The 21251-nt window shown below is 47.2% G+C and overlaps 1 long non-coding RNA gene across 1 annotated transcript; it reads right to left on the reverse strand.

The window, feature by feature from the left end:
• Positions 1-514: 514 nt before the first annotated feature.
• On the reverse strand, positions 515-20434 carry LOC308337126. The gene is made up of 3 exons (XR_013966295.1): positions 20319-20434; positions 19217-19372; positions 515-3607 (listed from the first exon to the last, which is right to left on the reverse strand). It is a non-coding gene; the product is annotated as an uncharacterized lncRNA (long non-coding RNA).
• Positions 20435-21251: the final 817 nt, after the last annotated feature.

Here is a 21251-nt window from a genome sequence, read left to right on the forward strand (position 1 = left end):
ATGATGTTTCTATTCCGTTCTGAGTCAAGGAATGGGGTAGGAGTCTGGGGGCTTCAAAGGGGAGGAGGGTAATTCACAAGATGATAAGAAAAGCAGATGTTTGGTAATTTAGATGTTTACCCTGCTGTACCCATGGGTCGTTCAGATAAAAGTTGTCTCTGGGAATAGTTCTCTCTCTGTGAGCCAGGCCCCCTAAATTATTTTAGGTAGTTAGGGGAGAGGTAAAAGCTTTTCTTGAGTCTGCTGGGTCTCGATTGCCTTTGGCTCAAAATAATCCACATACCAAAGTAGCATATTTGGGGGGTCATGTGTTTTGCTCACCCTCAGTCCCACCTTTGAAATTTCCCTAAGAAATTTCATGGCCCAGAAATGGAGTTGGTAGATTTCTCCATCTCATTGAACCAGTCACTTAGTACTGAGAATAGATCGGTTCCGTTAAATGGATGTGTCTTGCTTCAGGAAGTGGTGATGCAGGTGAGGCTCTCAAAGTTAGGCCTATGGTGCAAGCAATGAGGTAGTTAATAGAAAGCATTTTATGGACAAAGAAAAACAATGGTTAATGATTGGAGCAGACTATAATCCCAGTATCTGAGCTGTGAACACAGACAGTCGAGAAGACATGTAGATTCCCAGTTTGAAGCATCTTCAGATGGACTGAGGGTGGGCCACGGCCGTCTGACAGTGTGATTCCCGCTCTGCAGTGTGAGCATCTCTGGAGATCTTTCTGCATGGCCCAAACAGCAACCGACACAAAGACTGTCCATACATGAACATTTGTGGCGATTTCACTTAAGTGTATCTCAAGTTGTCTAATGTTAGCTTACATGGCTTCAAAAGAAGGGCAGTTTTAGTTCTCAGTGATTCCAAGTCGGAGGGGTGGGAGAAAATTGGAAATGTTAGCTTGAAGAGTTACAGCCAAATATTGGAGGAAACTAGAAGAATTCGGGATCTAGCCCAGTTTACCAGTAAAAAAAACAAAACCTCAAAGACACAGAACACTGGAATTTGATAGCCACAAAGGTATATTACTGAGACATTATTTTTCTGTCTGTAATTACCCCCCCCTTTTTTTTCCAAAGAGAACCACAACAAGATTAATTTGCCTGAAAACCAAGTCTAGCTTCGATAAAGTTGGCCCGATTATATGCCCAAGTGCAGCAAGAACAGTGATGGACCATATAGTTTCTTTAAGTCTGTGCTGTTGGACTTTTTCATAAGGAATCTCAGATTGAACTTTCAAAAGCCTCTCGAGGCCAAGAAACCACACCAAGGACTCGCCAATAGCCTTTCCCTGCAATATCTATAGATTCGGATAAATGCCTCTCTTCTCAAGATCCCCAAAATATCCTGAAGTTCATGAGACTGCCAGGAAGTGACCTTTCTTGCTCACCGGGTAAGGCTGCCAAGAACCCTGTAGACCAAGGTACCAGGCTGCGATTTCCAAGGGGCTTTAATGGCTCCATTAAGTCAACCTTAGTTTCTAAAAGCTGTCTGGTCATATCTGAGTCTGTGCACATTCTCAAATATGACATTCCAGTCAAAGCCTTGGCAATATAAGCAATGCGTCCAATTGTGTCCTGTTACAAGGAGGAGAACAGATTCTTATTGTACTTATGCAAATAACTATATTGCCAGGAAAGTAAGAATGCTCACTGAGTTTCCCAATTCTGGAGGGATCAGGTAGGGAGAAAAAGTAATTGTATCATCCTTGTTCACAAAGGTGTATCTTACCAAATTGTTGATAGCTTAAGAGAAAAGACAAAAAGGCTTGCTTAAATCTGGAACTACAAAATAGCCCCAGCAATATTCTAAACCAAATGTCATAAAAATTGCAATCAACCTCATCAGTTTGTTCTGTTCCATGTTTAATTCTTGCTCTGCTTGAAGCCAGTTTTCTCATTAGTTCTGGACATTCCTACCCAGTTCAGGTAGTTTTTCCTTTTTTATCTTAAAGTTATCAGAAATCTGTATTCAAGAGCACTTTCCACAAATCTCCTTGAAGAGTAAACACTCCTATAAACACTTTTGCAAAAGCATTCAGTGAAACAATAACTGTAAATGATGAAAGACTTAAAAATGGCCATGGTTAAAGATGTGCCGGGAGGGGTGCCTGGGTGGCTCAGTGGGTTGGGGCCTCTGCCTTCGGCTCGGGTCATGATCCCAGGATCCTGGGATCGAGGCCCGAGTCGGGCTCTCTGCTCAGCGGGGAGCCTGCCTCCCCCCACTCTCTCTCTGCCTGCCTCTCTGCCTACTTGTGATCTCTGTTTGTCAGATAAATAAATAAAATCTTAAAAAAAAAAAAAAAGATGTGCCGGGAACTCATTACAATGCAATTGACAAGGAAATTTGGTTATCTTTGTGCTGATGACATCTAGCACAGATGACTAGAGGACACTTTTTTTGTTTGATTAACATAGGTTCCAATGCCCAGCGTGGAGCCAATGTGCGGCTTGAATTCATGACCCTGAAATCAAGACCTGAGCTCAGATCAAGAGTCAAATGCTTAACCTGAGCCATCCAGGTGCCCCTTTGTGACATACATTTTAAGATGGTAACTAGAATTATGATTGATAACATTAAACCAAGACACACTAGATTTTTAGGAATTTCATACAATTTGTAGAACAGTTACATCGTGTACCTAGACAATACAACATGAAGAAGACTTGGTATTATTTCTTATTTGACAAAGCTTCCCACGTAATTTAACCTATCAAATAAGCCTAATAAGTTTAACATCTCCCATATTTTATATATAAAGAGAAAGAACAAATCTTTGGCAATTTTCCAGGGACCTCTGGAAAATTCCAGAATTAGTTTGAGGTGAAAAGACTTTGCTTAGAATTTGATTTGGGGGAAACTTGTCAAAAATGTCAAGAGGTTTTAAAACACTTGGTCAAATAGGATCTTGGGTCGTTGTGAAACTATTGTTATTCATGTAACCATAGTAACAATTAAAGACTTCCCAGGCTAATATAGAAAGTTACACAGTTGTAAAAAAAAAAAAAAGGCAAAAAAAATGTTAGTTCTTTTGATAGGGAAGACCCAGCATTCTTAAGTAATCAAAGACTTGATATGAAACACGGGAAATTATTTTGACAAGACACAAAATCTTTCTTTTCTAGGCACATTACTTAAAAGATAAACCAAAATTTTTGTTTATAATTTCTTACTAAGAGCAGACCAACAATTGAAGAAAACTTGTCCTTTCAGCAGATGAAAGCAAATTAAGTTCACTTTACATCATAAACAATTCAGTTTTCACTAGCTTGATTATACAAGGGAAAATTCTCTCTCTCTGCCAGTACTTCTATACCAGTTTTAGTTTAAGGCAAATTCACTTTTTTTCCCTTAACAAAAATGCATCTTCATATCTCATATCCCTTTTTACAAAAACAAGTCTTACCTTCCTTGCCTACAGAATTGTTACACTTATTATTTCTAATACTTCAAATTTCACTGATTAGAATGCTTAATTCTTAGAAACCTTAATTTCCGGTGAAAACTAAAAAGTAAAAAGGGACATCTGGCTGACTCAGTTGGAAGAACGTGCGACTCTTGATCTGGCCGGTCGTGAGTTTGAGCCCCACGTTGTGGGTAGCGTTTACTGAAAAACAAAGAAAATTAAAAAAAAAAAATGAACACTTACAACCTGTCTGTTACATCCACATCTTTTAGATTGGCAAATTAATAAGTACATTTCACACAATTTTCTAGAAGCATATGCCTTTATCAATTTTCCAATCAATGCAGCACTGATGCATCCAAGTGTCTTATAGGGTCTCTGCAATAAGAAGCCAAAAGTAGATAAACCTGTGTTAAGTAATTGATGCTTCAATATTTGGAAACGATCTAGATCTTTAATGACTACCCAACACCTAATTCAGCTTAGCAAAACTCTAAGGTTTGAATTTAGCAAAAGGATTTGGAGACACTTTAATTTTGGTGGACATACCATAAAACTTAAATATTGTTGAAAAGTTTATTTATAAACTTTTATCTTACTTGTATCTGTTTAATTCGCTTGGTCTCAATAGTTATGTTTAGATTAGTCATGAAAATTTCACGAGGCATTAAATATCTAACCATCATCTGAAGTTCTCTTTCTTGCTGACAAACCCTGTAACAGATTAACACGAGCTTAGTTGATATTTAGTGCTGGTGACTCCAAAAACATGTTTATTTTACTTAAACAAAACTTAAATTCGCTTTTATTTGCCCAAGATTATCCCACGTCTTGTAAACTGAAAAAGGACTTGGGTTAGTTTTTATTCTATTTCTGAATATTCGGTATATAGAAGCACTTAATTTTTAAGCCAATGAAATAGAGCTGTCTTATGCATGAATTCGTTCCGGCGATTCCGTCCGGTGGCGGAAAATACCGTGCACACACAATATACATATACAGACACACACAAACATCCAGACGGACACAGAGACCTTATGGTTTCATTTTACAATGTTTGTCATGAGAGACGTATGACAATGGGAAATTCACTAGTTTTAAAACAACAGTTGGAGTAAGTTCAGTTTATCTGCTCAGACAGCTAAAGCTTTTGGCACAATTATTTGTGCAGAAAACACGTGATTTTTCATTAGCCTAAGTTTCAAATGCACTCTCTCCCTTTTTGTTTTTCTTCTGATAAGAACTGCTTTCCTGAAAATCATACTTGAATATTTACATGTCGAAAGCACAGGGAAGAATGGAAGTTACAAGCCTTTTGAGACTGAACTAAAAAACAAAAACAAAAACAAAAACAAAAAAACAAGAATAAGTGAACTCTGAACAGTCTCTCCAGCTGCATGTTTAGTTTGGTAAAGATTTGTAAGATAAGGACAGTTGCTCTCGATTCCCGAAAGAACTGAATCACAGCCAAAATGACATTATAGCTTGATCTACCCATCTCACACACAGACACAAATGTGCGTGTGTGTGTGTGTGTGTGTACGTGTGTTTATGAATACTTTTACAAAAATTCAGATTTTTTTTCTTTCCCTCTAGGTACATAGTTTTATTTTTTAAGGGAGGAGCCCCCAAAATAATTCTTACAGGCTGTGAATATCAGCTTCCAGTCCAACCAATCTCTCTGACCGCAGAGCTATTGCAAATTCTTGTAAATATCTTGTCAGTTTTCAGTTGGGACACACAGCAAACCTTTTCAGGGTTTAATGCAGTATGTCTTTGTAAAGTATCAAGCTTTCTGATAAAAAGCCTTCTTTCTGAGTATGCAGTTCAACTTTCGACCAATTTACCTTAGGGGGGAAAAGCCGCTGTGTCAGCCCCTGAACAGCAGCCCTCAGCTGATCATTTGTAGAAGGGCCTAGGAAAAATTCTGGTCGTTTCCTCTGTGAAGGGAGGTTTTCAGGGAATTGTTCGGCTTGTCTGATAACTACGATATAATCATGGGTGAGAAGAATACCCCTTAGCAGCCAAATGAGGTCCCCATGAATGGGGTTGTAAGTGACAATTCATCTTTTTAAATTCCTCTCTAAATTTGATAGGATCCTCTGAAAGGTAAAGAGGACTTTATAATTTTAAAAATCTGCTGCTGTCCAAGGGACATGAATTCTCTGGGTGGGGGGTGTCGGATATGGCTGCAAAGGATGTTGCATAGGAAGGCCTGAAGCTGGCAGTGCCTGATTATGGAGCCCAGCAAAATGAACCTTATTGTCCATCCCGGGTGCTTCTGTTAAATTTACTTCCTGGCTTTTAGCACTTCTATGAGTAACTTGTATACCCTGGGCCCGGAGATTAGGCTGGAGGGCTCTCTGTAAATCTTGTAGGGACAGGAAAGTTAAAACAAGCAGCTGAGTGTGTAAGGGTTTTTCTGGGGAAAGTGCAGGAGTTTGGGGAGCTAAGGGAATTTGCTAAGGAGGGGCTGGATTTCAAGAAGGGTAATTTACATTGGATATGAACTTTAATTTTGTTCTAAGTTTAATTTCTATTCTTTCATCTTGCTGTGGGAGTCCCTGAGGTTAGCTGTTACACTTCTACGTATCCACTTTTCAATTAGGTCTTTCTATAAGTACCAACAAGACAATTGTTTAGAATAGGAACTCCCTAAAAAAAAAAAAAAAAAGAGTGCTCAAATATAGCAACTTCTCCAATGCAAAATATCTATCATCTGAAAATTAACAAGCAGGATCTATCCATCTCAATAGTAACTCAAACTGATACACTGTTTTATGGCTTAGTCATGGACATAAGAGGTGTCCCACAAAAGAGCACAAAATATGGGGCCCTCACAAGATCCAGTCTCTCGTGGAACAGGAGGCATCTCTAGTCATAGACCCGCTAACCTGTGACACCAGGTGGGCGCTATGTGAATGGGACTTTTCCAGCACTAATGAGACAAAGAAGGTTGACAGAACAAAGGTTCCTTATGGACTGGGACCCCTTCTGAAAAACTCCTCTGAGAGCTGGCACAGCTGGATACAGAGGATGCTGATTCCTGTCCTTGAATCCCAGGCTACTGGACTAGCTATCAGATGTACCTTCCATCCGAATGGTGGAGACCAAGGTATTCTCACTGACCACAAAGCCAAACTCTCAGGACACAGAACAAGATGAAAGGAAAACCTCACCCAGTTTTTACACAGGGAAACTTAAAGTGTGTCTAAACAGATGCTGGACGGGTGAGAACCAAGAGTTCACCAGGCTGTGAGGTGGGTTCAAACAACAGGCCTATGGGGCCTATGCCTGCGTTCTACCCTACGGTTTCCTTCTCGTGGTAAAAGACACAAAAGACACAGAGGCAAAACAAGACAATGGCTATTTCTGGGAGGAACAGGATCAGTAGAAATTAAAAGTATTCATAATAAATCTTTAGCAAAGTTGCTATACCTGAGGAAATAATTCACCCAAATATTTTCTCCTGCTAATTTAAATTTAAAATTTAAAAAAAAAAGGACTCTCACTTTCACCAAACCCTGCAGATAGAGATCCAGGAGACTGACATGGTAAGAATTCTTGCCTTCTGCTGGCTCTTGTCAAAGACCCCAGGATTTCTCAGCTGCAACTGCCCCAGAGCCAGCAGTGTCCAGACAGTGACGTCTCCTGGCTGGTTTGTCAACCCTGTAGGGGAGGAAACAGTTTTTCTCTACCCTTCTAGATTCTTTGGCAGGTAAGCCAATATAAAACAGACTGACAGGATAAAAATGAATTTAATTATGTAAGTACAGGAGCCACATAAGAATATTAGCACAAAGGACAAGTCGGTCAGTTGGGTCTCATACGCCATCCTCAGGAATGGAATAGGAGCCCAGGGGCTTCAGAGGGGAGGAAGGTAATTCACACGATGATAAGAAGAGCAGGTGTTTGCTAATTAGATGTTTGCCCTGCCATAAAGATAGGTCTTTCTGATAAAAAGTTACCTTTGGTAATAGCATTCCAAGACCCCTATCTAAATTCTTTTAGGTAGTTAAGGAAAAGATAAAAGTTTTTCTTGAGTCTGCCGGGTGTTGATTGCCTTCGGCTTGAAATAATCTACATGCCAAAGCAGCGTACTTGAGGTTGTGCCTCAAACCACTCCAATGAAGCAATGACCTCACTGCAGCTTCTGCTTGCGTGCAGTGGCCTGGGATGGTCTGCACGGGCAGCCAGACCTTATGCCGCCTTCTAGACTGTTGTCCCTCCTTCCCTCCAACCCAGGAGGCAGAGCATGTTTGCTCTCCCGCTCTGCTTTGTACATTCTATAGATCTATGGGCTCCGCGTTTCTTTCTCTAGAGGGATGCTTCTCAAACTGCAGCCTGGAGGGCTTCATAAAACCGAGATTGCCAAGCCCCACCCTCAGAAAGTCTGATTGGGCAGCTCTAGGCTGAGGTCCCACAATCTGCATTTCTAAGGAGGTCCCAGACCCTGCCGATCCTGCTTATCCCAGGACCACACTTTGAAAACACTGCTCTAAGACCATTTTTTTCTTTAAAAACAATTCACAAATTGGATGCTGGGGCTGGTGTCTGTATCAGGTTGGAAAGTGGAACCTAATAGCATTTGTTTACTTGATTTTAAAAGCTTCTGTCCAGTGTCCAGCTCTGGAGTCAATGAGCATAATAACGATTCCAGTTAAGGGTAAGGGCCTCAAAGTGGGAGGGAAAGGAGGGAAGAAAGGGAGGAAGGAACGTGGCTAGAACGGGCAGCTTCCAGAACGTCTCTGGAAGGTGTGATTGTAAATCTATGCTCTGAAAAGTCTGGGAGTGGGCACAGCTCCGCCGGACTAAAAAGGAACATGGCTTTTCTCTGTTTTCCTATTACATGGGGTCGGTTACCCTACCAATGGCGAGTCATTCTTCACTCACGCAGGGGGATGGGCAAAGGGCGAGCCCAGTGCCTGCCCCGGGGCGCACCTGTCACGCCAAGAGAAGGAGGCCTGCGCCCTTTGGCTGATCCCACAGCCTGGAAAAAAGCCAGACTCCGCTGCCTTTGAAAGCCTGTTCCTTGGAGCAATCCTGGCTCGCTAGGTTTAATTGTTTCGTCTCTTTTTTTTTTTTTTTTTTTTTCTGGTTTATGAAGCCGCCCCGCCTAAAGTCCGCCCCTTGCGCAGCGGCCCGGAAAGGTGGGAGGAGCGCAGGCAGCGCTCCCAGCTCGGGCAGAGCGGGTTTCTATTTCCCGATTATAAAGAAGCATTTGTTGGGAGCCGATGAATTGCGGCGGGGCTGGGGCCGGGCCGGAAGCGCACCTGTGATGCTCCGCGCCTGCCGGAGACTGTTTATGCATCAAATGTGACCACAGATATTCCCTTGGCGCTTGGGGAGGGCGGGTGAGGAGGAAGGAAGGCGTGAGCGCAGCCCCTGCCCCCGTCCCGCTCCCCTCTCCCCACCCCCGTCCCCCCCCACCCCCTCCCCCAGTTTGAAAACCTCTGCTACTCAAAATGTGGTCCCTGCACCAACAACATCAGCCAGGAGCTTGTTAACAATGCAAATCTCACGCCCCACCCGGACCTACTGAATCAGAATCTGCTTTGTAATGAGATTCTGGGGTAATGCCCTGTCGATGTTTGTTTAAGTTTGAGAAGTGGGACCCAGGGGTGCATGGCACAGAAAAGGTTAAGAGCTCCTGCTCTCAGTCAAGGAAAGGGAGGGCCCCCATTCGTAAGGGGGAGTGGGGGGTTAACCCTGACGTTTTCCCCTGGAGTAGAGGACAGAGAAATTTCCATATGGCTTGAGTTAGTTGGGACATAAACGCCAGTGGGGGAGTGGGAGTGGAGGTAGGGCGGGATAGCGCCATCTGTCTGGGGAAGAAGGGTGGAAAGAGAGGGGATGGGGTGAGTGGGTGCCACCCACACTCCAAGGCAAGTTGGGTCTGTTGCAGGCCGGGACCTTTTCCTCCGCGGGCTGCGTCTATTCCGAGACCCAAGCAGGACATTTTAGCACGTGCCCAGAGTCAACGAGAAAACAGCAGCAGCGGCCGGAGCTGAAGGCCGGCGTGGAGCCGAGGTGGGAGCACCTGGGAGATTCTTAATAAGCAGGCTGACATGTGGAGAATAAAATTTTAATGCTGGAAGAAAGAGAAAGCACACAATTGTAAAATGTGCGCCCGGCATCAATGCGTCCGGACCAAGAGGACACGCCTGGCAGGCAGAGCCCTCGGACCTGGCAGGGACAAGGCTCGACCACCATCCCCGTGAAGGGCTGGCGGCAACTCATGTCTGGACTCAGGAGCCAACCTGCTGTCCATTTTCTGCACTAGTGGAGGGGAGAAGAGGTACTGAGCACGTTAAAGAGTAGGCCATCCAAAAAGAAATGATTTGGATTTGATGTAAGGACAGGGACTGATACACACCAGCCCTCCCCGGCCCCCATCTGACCCTCTCACGCCCTTGCCCACTGTCAGCCGTGCTCCAGCCAGGTGGCGTGGTGATGGAAGAAGGCTTGAGTTCAATCTCATAAACTCTCAAGTAGGTGATACACTTTCACACTCCCCTCCAGGCCCCTTCAACAATTTTATGCAGGGAGCAGGTGGACCAATGAAAGACACACACCTATCAAATTCCAGGCTGCCCCCAAGCTGGTGCGGTAGTTTAAAGACTGGATAATCCACTTGGATTCCAATCATGTTTCAACGGACTGTGGCAAGAGAGTGAGTCTGTGAAAATGCTCTTCACTTACTTATTTCTACGTCCCCTCAACCTCTTCCATGAAGGGTTTCTGGTGATTTGCAGAACTCAAAGTCGGGTCCATTCAAATATGAAAATGAAATGGTAAGAATCAGGTTCCGTTCTAGTATAAACTAAGACTAGAAGTCAACACCTGGGCAAATGGTGACATTTCATAGGAAAAAAAAAAAAAGAAGAAGAAGAAACATAAAGTTCTGTCCGGATCTAGAAAGCAGGAGCCCTGGTGTACGGTATGAGAAACGTGGCTTTAGCAAAAGTAAATGTAGTGGGCAGTAAGCTCACTTTGAATAAACAAATTTAAAAGCATCCTGACCAGGGCACCTGGATGGCTCAGTGGGTTCAGCCTCTGCCTTCACTCAGGTCATAATCTCAGGGTCCTGGGATAGAGTCCCACATTGGGCTCTCTGCTCGGTAGGGAGCCTGCTTCTCCCTCTCACTCTGCCTGCCTCTCTGCCTACTTGTGATCTCTCTCTATCAAATAAATAAATATATAATCTTAAAAAAAAAAAAAAGCATCCTGACCTCACTCCTGTCAAGACCACTCCTGGTACATTCAGCTTAGTTCTGAAAGTCAGACTTTGGGAGATCATTGGCAAACGGGACATTCAGAAGAGAACAATCTGGATAGTCAAAGATCATAAAGCCTGAAACATACATAGTAGGCTATGGGCCAGTCCCAGTCACCGAAGGCATGGTCCTACCTCTCAGAAACTTACAGCCCAGTGAGCACATCAGATAAACACACAAACCAGAGAAAGAGAGGCGGCTAAATCAGGATGTGGAATCTTGGAAGAAGTTATGGAAATTATGAACTGTTTTGGACTGGGTGACATCCAGCATTCAACACTGTCTGCAGCTGGGGAAATGAGTGCCTCCATCTTAAAGGAAGAATGGAGCAATGCATTCTCTTCGTGCTACATGTATCGAAAAACTTCATTATGGTGGTTTAAACAAGTAAGATGCATTTTGCTCACAGGACAAGAAGAGAGGAGGTAGGCAAAGATGCGTCTGAAAATGTCAGCCCCTTAGTCTTCAATTCTCTTGGCCCTTCCCTCATGGTTGCAAGATGGCTGCTACTGCTCTTGCCTTCATGTCTACATTCCTCGTCCCCTTTACCCAGTCTGGCAGGGGCTGGGAGGGGAGCAGGAGCCATTGGATAAGTGCCCCAGCCTTCTCTTTCCTGAGCTGGATCCCACGCAGATTCTCAGAGGACCCCCTGAGGGGACTGAGCTCCAGTTGCCCACTATAGCGACCCAGTACACTGGCTTTGCCCCCTTCCCACCTCACTCCCCCCTCCTCCCCTGCGCTTCCTGGCACCGGCTCCCATGTTAGCTACCTGCTCCGAGTTCCCATCTCCCAGTCTGCTTCGGGGAAACCTAGAGTCAGAAATAATACCAAATGGAGCAGGACGACCAGGGAAGGTCATGGCCAGGTCGGTCCGCAGAAACCCCTCCGGTAGACATCATAAAACCTCCCGGAGCCCGCAGTGTAAGTGCCCACAAAGGGAGAATGGTTTGGAGCAGGCACAGCAAGAACTGTAAGACCTAGGGTCCACAGGGGACACTCTGGCTTTCCGGGGAGCGGAGTCACCTTATGGGATAGTTAAAGCTGTTTTGGGGTGTTTGCAGGACCATGGATATAGAAGGCAGTGAGCTCACCATACATCATCCAGAAGATTCTCTCAGTTCCCATGGAGTGCTTGGCTCACTGAATTGTGGGCATGCCTCAGTTGATCCCGGGGTGTCATGAGGAGCCACCCACTACTGGTATCAATGTCTTGTTCCAATCCTTTGCGTGGTTTAGGCATTGCTTTAGAAGTCAACCAAACTGGGGCACCTGGGTGACTCAGTGGGTTAAAGCCTCTGCCTTCGGCTCAGGTCATGATCCCAGGGTCCTGGGATCGAGCCCTGCATTGGACTCTCTGCTCAGCAGGGAGCCTCCTTCCCTTCCTCTTCTCTCTGCCTGCCTCTCTGTCTGCTTGTGATCTCTGTCTGTGAAATAAATAAATAAAATCTTAAAAAAAAAAAAAAAGGAAGTCAACCAAACTAAAAGCAACCTTAACCTGGGTCGCAGTCATCACTTTCACCCATCCCCAAACTGGGACCGAACTGTGTGGACTGACCCAGCACAGAGATCTAAATACACAAGGCAAGTACAGACACGTGAAGCTCGGCTTTGGCAAAGGGAGTCAACAATGACCTTGGACTGAGCAGTTTCTGAGAGGGGATGGTGGCTGAGGCTGCGTGTCCGGGAGATAAGAAGTGAAGAGAAGAGAAGGAAGTAGAGTCGGCGTGCACAGACTACACTTTGGAGACTCTTGACATTGAGGGGCAAGAGAGATACAGGTTCTTAGCTAGAGTGCGATGTAGAGTCAAGGGAAGCTGTTTCGTTTGTATGATCTTGTCGGGCTTTGTTTTTTACTTAAGAAGGAGGTGAGTTGACAGGAAAGCCGTCCTAGAGAGAATGCACTGGAGGGACAGGTAAGAGGATGGTTGGGGGAGGTGGATCTCCGCGAGAGGGGGGCTTGGTGGAAGAGGGCAATCTCCTCACCAGCCTGCAGGAGAGGGGAAAGGACAGGAGACGGAAGGTCACCCTGTAGACAGTGAGGAAAGAAAAGGCGTTCTTCCCTCCTAGCCATAGTTTCACATTCAAGAAGGGAGTCAGGAGAGAAATGAGTTCCTGTTCCAACAAGAGGCACACACAAGGATGTTCCTGGAAGCTTTAGTCATAATAGCCCCAAACTGGAAACAATCCAAATGTCTGTCAGTCAGACAATGGGAGAATTCTGGTGTTAGTCATGTAATGCACTACTATCAAGCAAGGCCAAAGATCAAGCTCTTCTCAAGAATAGGGTCACAGATACGCTGTTGAGTGGAAAGTCAGATACACGAGTATATACTTGATGATTCCACTTGTATGAAGTTTCAGAATGGGCAAAACCTGGGCTCCTGGGTGGCTTACCTGGGTCAGTTCAATGTCTGCCTTCGGCTCAGGTCATGATCCCAGGGTCCTGGGATCGAGCCCCACATCAGGTTCCCTGCTCAAAGGGAAGTCGACTTCTCTTTCTACACCCCCCCACCCCACTTGTGCGCACGCTCTCTATCTCTCAAATAAATAACTTAAATCTTTTTTTAAAATGTGTTTAAAATATGGATATTGGGAAAAAGAGTACGCTTTTTTAGAGATGCGTACTGAAATATTTGTATGTAAGTGATAGGACATTAGAGATTTGCTTCAGAACATTCTGGGGTGGGGGTGGGGGGGGTTGCAAATGGGCTAGAAATGAAACCAAACGGAGCTGGCATGAATTCATAACTGCTACAGCTAGGTAATGGGTACATGGGGTTCACTTCCCTAGTCTGTCTACTTTTGTGTATGTTTGAAATTCTTTTTTTTTTTAAAGATTTTTTTTATTTGTCAGAGGGAGAGAGAGATCAAGACACACAGAACAAGCAGGGAGAGCTGCAGGCAGAGGGAGAAGCAGTCTCCCCGCTGAGCATGGAACCTAATGTAGGGCTCGATCCCAGGACCCCGGGATCATGAGCCGCAGGCAGACGCTTAACTGACTGAGCCACCCAGGAGCCCTGTTTGAAATTCTTAGTAAGAGGTGGGTAGGAGGGAGAAAAAGAAGGATGGAGGGAGGGTGGGAGGAAGGGAAGAGGGAAGGGCCTGGGAATCACACAATTTTCTGCCCAATCTAAAACAATCACAATAAAAAGTAAAGAGCCCGTGGCACACAGTGCCCTCCTACGTTCACAACCACCACTGCGGCAAAAGGAAAGATCCGAGTTGCTCCCACGCCTCTCAGTTCCACTGATGGCACCAACCCTACCACTGGCTTACTGGTCCCCCGGCACATGGTGTCCTCCCCTTTTCAAATACCCACTCAGTCAGCCTTATGTCCCCATCCAGGGCGAGAAAGTGGCTCCTTCCCCCCCCCCGCCCCAGTCGACAATAAAGGCAGTAAGCCTGCCCCTGAGGAGTAAACTAGGCCATCAACACTGTGCACGGGACCTCAAAGTGACCTTGGAGGGATGGAGTGCCCCGGCCAGCGAGACTTGGCAGCGGCCTGATTTAAGTCGTTAGGAAATTAGAATGTGTCCATCAGACAGTGAACCGGGAGGGCTGAGCTGGGCACCTTGTGTGTTCCCCTCTGGAATCATCCTCTCCCTCCCACCTGCACTGGCCCCAGGCAGGCTGATCTCTGTGGTTTCCACTGGAGTTGGGCCGATGGAAACCCCCAAAGGTGATCCGAAGGAAGGGGAGTGGGGTAAAATTACTTTTTCGTCTGGCTCCCTATTTCAGCGGCACCTCAGGCTGGCCACACCCAAAGGCCACTCACAGCCCCTCCGTAAAGGCTCCTTCTCCAGCCAGGTTCGACGACCCCCTCAGCCCCCTTGGTGCTTTGGCGTTACAAATGTTCTGAGCCACTCCTCCGTGAACAGGGCCTTTGAAACGATCCTTCATCAAAATATCTTACTATGAGTATGCCCGCCACTTGCTGTTTGAATCCTGAGGGAAACTGAGGCACAAACAGGAATCAGGAGTGTCCATGGGAGCACTTTTCAGGGAAAATGTCACCCTCCACCAGGCCGCCTCAAATAGCCACAACTTTGACAGGTGTGGCCCACTCCAGGGTTATGAAGGGGCCATCAGAGCTCGTTCAGAGTCTGTGCCTCCACTCAAACCCTAGACAAGTGGACAGCCCTGTGACTAATGTCCAGCGTCAGAGGCCAGGTAATGGCAGCATCCAGCCACCCAGTTTCTGTTTGTCAAAGACGGCATTAACCTTCTGGCTCCTTCTAACATCCTCGTGTGAACTTGGTTCCAGAGCTGACTCACGCAGACCAACGTGAGACTGGGTTTCTGAGCCTACGAAGCTCAGAGCCATGCCTTGACCTCACACAGGATCCCAGACTCACAGAGCCGGGCGGAGGCTTAGACACAAGGCAGCCCGATCCAGACTCCTCAGCTGAAGGGAGAGAGGGATAGAGCTCAGAGACACCAGATAACTCTGTGGCCCAGGGGTGTTCAGAGAGTGGGTGGCTCATGGCAACTTCCCCAGGGCAGGGTCTGGTTTGTTTGTTTTTTTTTAATTTCAGCTTTACCGAGTGTAATTGACAAACAAAATTGTTAGATCTTTAATGCACATGCTAGTGACCCCACACATGTGTATATATTATATACAAGTTGTGAAAGGGTCCCTCCCCCATCTAGTTCATTAACATTTACGTCAACTGACATATCTAGCCCCTTCTTTTTTTTCCCCCCCTTTTTTGGGTGGGAACATCAGAATTCCACCCTCCTGGAAAACTTCAACCACGCAACACAGAGCTACCGTGTTTGTTATACATCAGATCATCCTCCAACCTTACTCATCTTACGGCTCAAAGTTGGGACCCTTTTACCAACCCCTCCCTAGCTCCCCCACCTCCATGCAACCATTTTCATACTCTCTGTCTCTGTGAGTTTGCCTTCTTTCTTTTTTTAGATTCCACCTAGAAATGATACCATGCAGTGTTTATCTTATCCCGTCTGACTTATTTCACTCAGTGTAATGCCTTCAAGGTCCGTCCAGGTTGTCGCAAATGGCAGAATTCCCTTCTTCCTATTGGCTGGATGATATCCCATTGTATATATACCGCATCTCCTTTACCTGTTCACCTGCTGATGGACGCGGGTTATTCCCATATCTTGGCTGTTGTGAATAAGGCTGCAATGAACGAGAACGTGTAGATATCTCTTCCAGATACTGAGTTCATCCCCTTCGGGTGTATACCCAAAAGTAGGACTGCTGGCTCACATGGTAGCTCTATTTTTAATATTTTGAGGAGCCTCTCTACTGTTTCCCAGAGTGGCTGTACCGATTTACTACCCCCGGGGCCGCATCCTTTGCACCACAGACAGCATCGCACAACTACGCAGGCGCAACGCGATTTGGGGATCCTGGAACTATCAGCCAGCAGAACTCCCTGTCCTCCCAGTTCCAAGCCATCCTCAGAGCCGGTAAGGGTGACTTTGTTGGGGGGAGCAGTGGAACACCCGACATACCAAGACAAGCCTGTGTGTGACCCTCTGGAAATTTCTTAACCTCTCTGAGACTTTTCTTCATCTGCAAAAATTGCATGCATCTGGGACTCCTGGGTGGCTCAGTCGGTTAAGCAGCCAACTCTGGGTTCTGGCTCAGGTCACCATCTCAAGATTGTGAGATCAATCCCCGAGTCAGACTCCACACTCATCACAGAGTTTGCTTGACATTCTTTCTCTGCCTCTACTCCCCACTTGTACACACACACACTCTCTCTCTCTCTAAATTAAAAAAAGAAGATATGGCACTCAACTCATCTCTTCTTTCACAAGATTGCCATGAGGATCAAGTATGATACTATAGAGGACAACTCCTAGTTTGGTGCCTGGTATGAAGTAGGGGCCCAGTAACTACTACACAAAATTAAGAGTCTGAATTTGTTCACTCCATCCAGGCTGAGGACCGCACCCTCCATGGTGACCTTCCCACCTTCCACCGGGTTGACGTCAGCGCCTTCCTCAACACCCTTTAATGTCAAGGAAAATGTCGCAGATGCTCTCAGCGCCTTGCCTGTATCCCCTCAGCCTACCCCAAGGGTCACACACCAGCTGCTTTTTCCGTCCCTCTGTCTGAGGCCAGTCTCTGGCTGCAGGGGTGTGCTCTCACCAGGTCCCGGCAGGCTGGAAGAGCCAAAGAATCAGCACCTTCCGGAACAGCAGTCCGACAGTGGGGGCCGGGAGAAATGCCCAGCTTCCTTACCTCTCCTTGGGGCAGTTCTGAGCCGTATTCCAGAGTCTCTGAGAAGGTCCCTTGCGGCACTGAACTTCCCTTGAACTGGCCATGGTGGAAATGTGCTCAAGGAAGCACCCTTCGTTGGCCTTCCTTCCTGCTTTGTCTCACTTCCTCTTGCTGTGCCTCTTGGGCTCACTTCCCATGTCAACGACCAGGGCTGAAATCCTTCTTGGGGGGTCTGCTTTTAGGGGAACTCAACCTAAGACTATGAGCAACAGGCAGAGGGAAATCCCACCAGGCTCGGTGGGGTCCACACTGGGGTTCCTGGTGCCTGGGCACCCCCAGGGGGTTGGAGAACTTGCGCCCTCCCCCTCCCACCCCATGTCTCCAGTGCTTCTGGAGAGAGTCAGCCTTGGGTACTGACAAGCAACAGCCTGGCCCCGCGCCACAGCACAGAACTGCATCTGAGGACAGAGCAATCTGTCACTAAAATTCTCCTCCTCCCCAGCCCAGTGGGGTTCTGTCTGCACCCACGGGCAAAAAGATTTAGAGAACAAGTGAGGAAAATCTTAAACACCGAAGCAATAAAGCACCTCACCCCCCCCCACACACACACAGCATTGATGGCTGTCATGAAGGCAGAGAGGGGCCCGGCCCCCCTCCCCTGACCTGGACGCCATCAGGCTGCCATTAGTGGCAGAACATTCTCAGCCCCATCATCCCAGCAGCTGCTGTAGAAAGATAGGGGGATGCTCTGCAGGCTTTGGCTTCCCCAAACGCCTGCCTCCCCTTCACACCCATGGGGGTGGTCATTATGGAAAAAAAAAAAAAAGAACTAGCAATTGTTGCGAGGATGGGGAAAGATGGGAACTCATACGCTGGGGGTGCAGAGGTAAAGTGGCATAACTACTGGGACAAACAGTTAAAAAACACATAAAAAATTACCAGAGGATCCAGCAAGTTCTACTTCTGAGGGTTGGCCCTAAAGAATTTCAGGGGCTCAAACAGGTACGTGCACACACGCGTTCACAGCAGCCTGATTCATAATTGCCGAAAGGTGGAAACGACCCAAGGCTTTGTCCACGGATGAACAGATAAACAAAATAGGGTCTCTCCATACGATAGTGCTCAGCCTTCAAACGGAAGGAAATTCCGACACAGGCTACAACACGAATGAACCTTGAGGACATTACACTGGGTGACGTAAGTCAGTCACAAAAGGACAAATGTTGTGAGTCTATCGACTTGAAGTCTCTAGAGACAGAAAGCAGAATGGTGGTTGCCAGGGGCTGGGGGAACTGAGGAGAATGGGGAGCCATTGTATAATGGGTCTAGAGTTCCACTTAGGGAGGATGAGAAAGTTCTAGAGGTGTGTGGTGGTGATAAGGTTGTGCAATGATATGAACATACCTGATGCCACTGTCCTGTATATTAACAGTGGTCCATTCTAGGTGATGTACATTTTGCCAGAATTTAAATAAATGCCTCTAGCACCTGTCCCCTCTTCTCCTTCCCCTCCCACCTCTCCCAGCATCTGGTGTTCCTGATGGTTGGAAGGCGGCTGGCTCTACACCTGTTTTCCCGCTCCTCTCCAGGCACCCGTGGATTGACAGCTAGTTTGCTATCACGATTTTGACTTTTAATACCTGTCTTGGGTCAAGTTCCCTTGAGGCGGAAGCTGAGACAGGGGTTTAGGCAAGTGAATGAATGAGGACAATCTCTAAGGGAGTAAGAGAAGTGGGAGAACGGAGCTGTGGATTCAGGTGAAGTCTCGCCTGGGTTTAGCTCTACAGGGACCCCCGCATTGTGAGGGGACCAACCAGACTTTCTTACCATAGTTGGCCATTGGCCGCTGGACACCCTAGGGTATGGGGGACCTCCCAGGCATTTCGGATGGGTGGCCCCCATCTAGCTGGGGGTAAGTGTCAGGAGAAGGGGCAGCCAGCAACCCTCACAGCAACTAGGGAGATGGGTGCACCAGCCCCAGAAAGGGAACCTGGGCCTTGAGTAGCTTCTTCGCTAACACCCTTCTAGAAAACCAGCTCCGGTCTCTGTCTTCTTTCTCCAATCCCGCACACCTCTGTTTGGCAGAAGCGACAGTGTGGGGGTCGAATCCTGGCTCTGCAGCATACCAGGTAATATCATCTGGGTGACTTCATTTATCGCTTTCAGACTCAGTTTCCACATCAATAAAATGGGAATGGAAACATGGTTGTGATTCTTTGGGATTAATCAGAACTCTGCACTCCGGGTCCCTTCTTCTGGTAACAGGCTCCACCCACTTCTGACTCAGCCTAGGGGCATGTGACACAGGGTAGCCAATGAGAATATCCTACTCACTTGCTCACTCAGGAACAGCACTGAGATGATTAGGCCAATTAGAGGCCTTCTGGAACTAGCAGGGATGGTCCATTGCCTGATTTCCGGGGTATTAGAAGGCCAAGGCAGACACCCAGCTGTGGCCATGTTCCCCACCACGTGTAGGATGTCTGTCTACTGGAGAAAAGAGAGGCCCATGAGAAGAACAGAGAGAGAAAGAATGAGAAGGAATCTGACCCATATCATTTGTGACCCTAGACCCCCATTTATGCCTCCCATCAGCCCCATTGCCCAGCTTCCCAGGTACAGGGATCAATCCATTCTCTTTGCGTCTAAGTTGGTGTGAGCTGGATTTCTCCCACTTGCGAAGAGAGAAAGCCACCAGGTACAAGGAATGCCTACCTTGCAGTGTTGCTTTGAGGACTAGATAAGGTAGTGTCTGCACCGAAAGGTGTCTAGTAATGGCCACTTCCTTGTCATGTGTGAACCTCGGCTCATCAGAACCCCCCCAGCACTGAGCAGAAGCTTTTCTAGTTCACCTTCTGACTCAGAATTTAACTTAAAAAAACCCTCACGGATGCCCCAAGATTCTTGAAACCCCAGTCCGCTCTGTCGCCTGCCTGCCACCACTCTTAACTGTTCTTGCAACTGTTTTTGTGTTCGTCGTTGGCTCTACGCCAGCTCTTCTGTGCGATTCCTAAAAATCGTACTCACCAGGGCTCCCAGCCTAGCCCCAGCTCTTGGTCAGATGCACTGTTCCTTTCTCCTTGGACTCCTTGGTGGTGGCGGACTTAGAATTTTGGTTTTTGCCTTCTTTCGACCCTCTGGATGGTCCGTATAAACATCGCAAGCTGTGACTCCCTACGCCTGTTTTCTCTAAAGCACTATTCTTCAAAGGGTCCTCTGGGAAACACCTGCCCCCAGTTTGCAGTGAAAACCCCTGAGAAGCCTGGTCTCACTCCCAAGTGACCCAAACAGAAACCTGAAGGCAGAGCCCAGGGTCGGGGGTGGGATCCGTATCAGCCCTTGGGGATACACATGGATCAGCGTAACCACTGCTCCAAGCCTTCTGAAGTCTGAGCAGCCCACTCTTGATGACCCCCTTCCGAGAGAACAGACTCACCTCCCAAGTTCCCATCTGCTCCCTCACCAGCAGCTCCTCCTTCCTGGTTTGAATTAACTCCCGAGTAGCGATCCTTCCTGGCACTGTTCAATCTCACAAGAGGTGAACCAGCCAGCCAGGCAAGCCGGGAGTTGGTTCAGAAGTTCTGTGCGGCCGTCCAGCTGGTGGCGCCCCCCATCGGTGGGTGTCTCGCCTTCAGGCCCCTTGTGTGGTCTCGGTCAGGAACCCATCATCAACGTCCCCCATCTGGTTTGGCAGCCTGTAATATGCTCCTAGAACAATATGACTTCTGTTCCCCTTGCCTTTGATCTCCACCCACATGGTTTCCAGCCCAGCCCCACCCTCCGCACTGTGGATTTCCATGTGGGTGTAAATCTTTTTATCGTGAGCTGATGTGCCACCTCTCCTTATAATGGTTTCTTTCTAACAAGGGAAACCTTCCCAGGTCGGCCCCATGGACAGTTCTGCTCTCCTCGTGCTTTAAGTGACTTTGGCCAATGGCGACAGGGAAGCAGCGACTGCCGGATGCCTTGTCAAGCAAGTTACCACTGAGGGTAAATGGAGCTCAGCCCCACTGGAGAATGGTCTAGAAGATAAGCCCTGGGGTTATCCCACCAAGGGGGCAAAGAAATCAGGGTCTTTCCGCACTCACTCTCATCCGTCCCCAGGGGATCCACGGGCTTAGCCACCACTGGCCAGCCGCCCAGGCCGACGCTCAGCGGAGTCCACGCCAGAGAAGCCCCCAGACAGACAGATGTGGGGGCTGCCGGTTGGAAATGCAGCCGGCAGGCACTGAAACAGTAAAGACCATAGGCAGGGTGCTGCCAACATCTGCTTTAACCAGGCATGAGCCTTCTGGCTGAAGGAAACACACAGCTGTGTCACAGTCACCAGAAACCTGAACCAAGAGTCACCAAACTGGATATAGTCCTT

The sequence above is a fragment of the Martes martes genome (genome assembly GCF_963455335.1).
Source record: "Martes martes genome assembly, chromosome: X".
Taxonomy (NCBI): Eukaryota; Metazoa; Chordata; class Mammalia; order Carnivora; family Mustelidae; genus Martes; species Martes martes.